The sequence below is a fragment of the Euphorbia lathyris genome, chromosome 2 (genome assembly GCF_963576675.1).
Source record: "Euphorbia lathyris chromosome 2, ddEupLath1.1, whole genome shotgun sequence".
Lineage (NCBI taxonomy): Eukaryota > Viridiplantae > Streptophyta > Magnoliopsida > Malpighiales > Euphorbiaceae > Euphorbia > Euphorbia lathyris.
The window spans coordinates 57,768,270-57,772,362 of record NC_088911.1 but is presented as its reverse complement, the minus strand read 5'-3'; the positions used below and the strand labels follow the sequence as shown (position 1 = coordinate 57,772,362).

The 4,093-nt window shown below is 34.4% G+C and overlaps 1 long non-coding RNA gene across 1 annotated transcript; it reads left to right on the top strand.

Annotated features, from left to right (window-relative positions):
• The first annotated feature begins 1,228 nt into the window (after positions 1–1,228).
• Positions 1,229–3,111, top strand: LOC136218324 (uncharacterized). Its single transcript, XR_010683735.1, has 3 exons — positions 1,229–1,484; positions 1,695–1,818; positions 2,715–3,111. It is a non-coding gene; the product is annotated as an uncharacterized lncRNA (long non-coding RNA).
• The last annotated feature ends 982 nt before the right edge of the window (positions 3,112–4,093 follow it).

Below are 4,093 nucleotides of genomic sequence, written 5' to 3'. Positions count from 1 at the left end.
CCTTCATTGTCCAAGATGAGATTACTTTTGATCCCAAATATCTCATCTTGAGGGGGGGACTATTGACACTGTTCACATTGTTTACCATCATTTCACATTTTTTCACTTAATTTCTGTTATTCACTGTCGCAACCGGGATTTTCCGGGCGCGGACGCCGGGCGTTGAAAATCGAGCTATATTTAATCGTTAATTAATAGTTTTTTTTACCGTTTTTAAACTAAATTTTTAGAGTCGCTACCAATCAAAATTAAGGCGTGATTGGACGCCGAAATTGGATATATTTTAATGGATAAGGGGGTTTTGCGAAACGGAGGTTTTAGGTTCGTTTGTCGGTTACGTGTAGGGAAGAAAACTTTGAGTAATCACCCTACCCCGCCCAAAATTGGTACTAAAAGATGTGATTTTTTTATATTAAACTTACTTGATTTATTTGATTCATTTCTCTTTATTTTATGTATTTTTTTTTATAATAAAGGCGTATATGAGTCGTTTCATTTCGATTAATTTGATTTTGACTGCTTTCATACCCCTATAGCATAGACGTATGAATTGAGCCGATTAATTTATATTCATTTTGTTTTTGATCGATTCCATACCCCTATAACATAGACGTATGAATTGATCCGTTTGATTTTGATAAATTTATTTTGACCGTTTTTCATGTCCCTATGACATAGACGTACGAATTGAGTCGTTTTGTTTAAATTAATTTGATTTTGACCGCCTTCATACCCCTATAGCATAGACGTATGATTTGAGCCGTTTTTGTTAAAATTAATTTGGTTTTTGACCGCTTTCATACCCCTATAGCATAGACGTATGAGTTGAGCCATTTTATTTTAATTAATTTTGTTTTGACCGACTTCGTACCCCTATAACATAAGCGTATAAAGTAAGTTGTTTCGTTTTAATTTATCTAGCTCATCTTTATTATATAATATAAACATATAAATTAAATAGTTTACATTATTCATTATATGTTTCTAGAATTTAAAACCTTTATTTATTTTGTTTTTTCTTAGCTTTTTTTTTATGATTTGTATAGTTCTTATTTAACCATTAAATTGAGCTATATTAAAAGATTTCGTTTTATGCTAAACAAAATTATTAAAAAAAAGGAAGTAATAACTTTTCATGGGCCAAGTCTAATTCAACCCAAAGCCCGTTACCTAACGTTTTCAGCCTAAATCTCTCATGTGAGATCCATTTTTAATCTTCTAAACCCAATTCTCAAGGTATGACCTTTTCATTTCCGGCCACTTTTCTTCTTCGTCTATTGCCGAAAAACCTAGAGCTCCTACCCATGGCGTCTGCTCTTTGGACGGCGACGGCGTGGATTAACAGTGGCTTCCTCTCGAACGGTGATGGCGATTCTAATCGGCGCCTTCCCTTCCTAGTCATCGCCGTTCTACTCTCTCTCTCTCGTTTAAATCGGTGCCTGGTGCTCTTGTGATCTATCGGGAATCAACCGTGGTTCCCAGAGGTATAATAAGTTCCTATATGTCCGATTTTTATATCCCTATTTTTATTCCCTCTTATGTTTTCTGATTTCTCTTTTTTCTTTTCCTAAAATTCGCTTAGATTTGGTTGTGTTTTAAGAATCAGTTTCATTGTTAGTGATTTTCATGGTTGATTTCTATTTGTTTATTTGATTTCGTTTCTTTTAATCTCGCTTTCTTTCTGTGAATGTTAGGACCTGGACAAATTCATGAACTGAAAAGAGACACACCCAAAGGGTCTGATTGCGGTCACCATTTGAATGGCTCGCGCATGGTTCTCTAGATGACTCGCTGATTTCAAGTGCTACCGTATGTTTGGTACGGTTACTTTCCCATCTAATTTAAAGCATACAATTTGGGATATTAAGTCCTTTGTTTGTCTACGAAAGCAAATTGACAGCAGCGAGATGATATTTGAATTGAAACTTATGTTTACCATTGGGATAGTTTTAGGCTTGGAAATTTGACTCTTGCAGATTGCTTGCACACTTCTGTATGCTTTTGTGGAATGATATTATTGAAATGGTTCGTAATTAATATGCTAATTTTCTATGGCTCATATCTGGTTCATTAGGGGTGTTTCACGTTTTCCTTAAGTATGAAGATGGTGGAGGGACTTGAGTCTAAGCGTAAGATAAATATTTGTAGGATTCAGGTTAAGGATTATATCTTTGATTGCCCGAGAGTTTAGGAACCAGCCAACTATTTTCACTCATGTTAAATAGAAATAAATCTATGGAAATAGCCAAACGTTTCCATTTATTCATGCTTTCATTACAAATGCTTAGAAGGCACAGTTGGAGGACTTTAAATGATGTGAAAGAATATAGCATATCCTTCCATTCATTTACAGTCCTCCTAAAAGAGAAAATTCAGTTTGTGCCCTATAACATAGGCACTCCCCAAAATCCTCTATACCGTGTTTTCTTGAAGATAGGTGATGAACAAATGTTACAGAGACTTGAAAATAGAGTTGTATATTAGGAAGAAATTCTACCTGAGGAGACGTTTTCCTGTGCTTTCAACCTTCTTTTCTATTCTTTGTCTGTACCCTAGCTTGCTTCTGTCTATTAGTTTGTGTTTGATGCATCTGGTTGGATTCTCTCTGCTTTGTTATTGATGGTCTTTGCCTTTCCCTCCTTTGTTTGATTGTATTTTCTGGACCGGTTCTTTCGCTTCCATTATTATTGATGATATTGGCTTTATTTTGACAGGGTTGTAGTGTATTGGAGAAGTGCAAAAAAAATCCCCCCTTATGCCGTTTTAGAAGAAATGAAGAGGTAAAGATCAAGAGGAAAGAACCTCCTGTTGTCTGCTTTTTGGGCTCTCTAAATAGAGAGCCAACAGACTTGGTGTCCTCTCGCCAAGCAGTGTGGCGTGGCTCTCTACATAGAGAGCCAACAAACTCAGTTGTTGGTAGCTAAATAGTGTGGCGTGGCATTTGTTTGCCCACCAAGATTTGTATTTTAGGTTGTATTTGTGATGTGTTAACTGGTTGTAATGGATTCTGATCTTGCGGGCAGGTTGGAATCATTTGGGCCTCTGCACTTCTTTTGTAATTCTAGAACTTATTAATAATAATAAAAAAATCATTTTTCCCCTTTTCTTTTATCTAATTACTTTTTTTTATCTTAATAACTCTAGTGAAACAAATTAAATGCTTACTAATCATTACTTATTAACAATGTTTTTATTACTTGTAATTATCCGTTTAAATTTAAACATTAATTTGTACATTAACATCATTTTCTTACATAACATTCTTTTTAGGCTTAATACATTATTTGCCCCCTGAACTTGTTCAAAAAGGTTGATTGGCCCCCTGAACTTTCAAAGTGTTCCGATAGCCCCATGAACTTGCATAAAATGTTCAGATAGCCCCCTGAACTTGCGTAAAATGTAATCAATTGATCACTCGGTCGTAAAAAAGTAAGTTAAATACGAAAGATGTATTCCACGAGTCTTAAAAAAAGTAAAACGACCAAAATCGGAGTACACGATTCTAATATTAGAGAAAACAAGTTGTATAGTTGAGCAAGCAATAACTTCCTTTTTAATCTATTTTTTTAATTATGTAATAACATTCTAAGATGCGTGGAATACATCTTCCGCATTTAACTTACTTTTTTACGACCGAGTGATCAATTGATTACATTTTACGCAAGTTCAGGGGGCTAACTGAACATTTTATGCAAGTTCAGGGTGCTATCGGAACACTTTGAAAGTTCAGGGGGCCAATCAAGTTTTTTGGACAAGTTTATGGGGCAAATGATGTATTAAGCCTTCTTTTTAACTAAGTATACGAACCATATGAATATATTTTTTCTTTTTTGCAAAATGTCATTAAGAACAAATTATAGCAAAATATCGGTACATCTAGTATTTATAGCAAAATATCATTATATCGAGTAATTATCTTCTATGTAAATATTTGTGAGATAAATTGGCTAAAAGAGTAAAAATTATAAAAATGAAAATTTATCCCGGACAAAATGGGTATCTACATTCACAATTCTCTAGATCAATGATTTCACCGTGTCCAATAGTTACTATTCCACTACAAACATAGCGTATCCAATCTCCATCATGACAA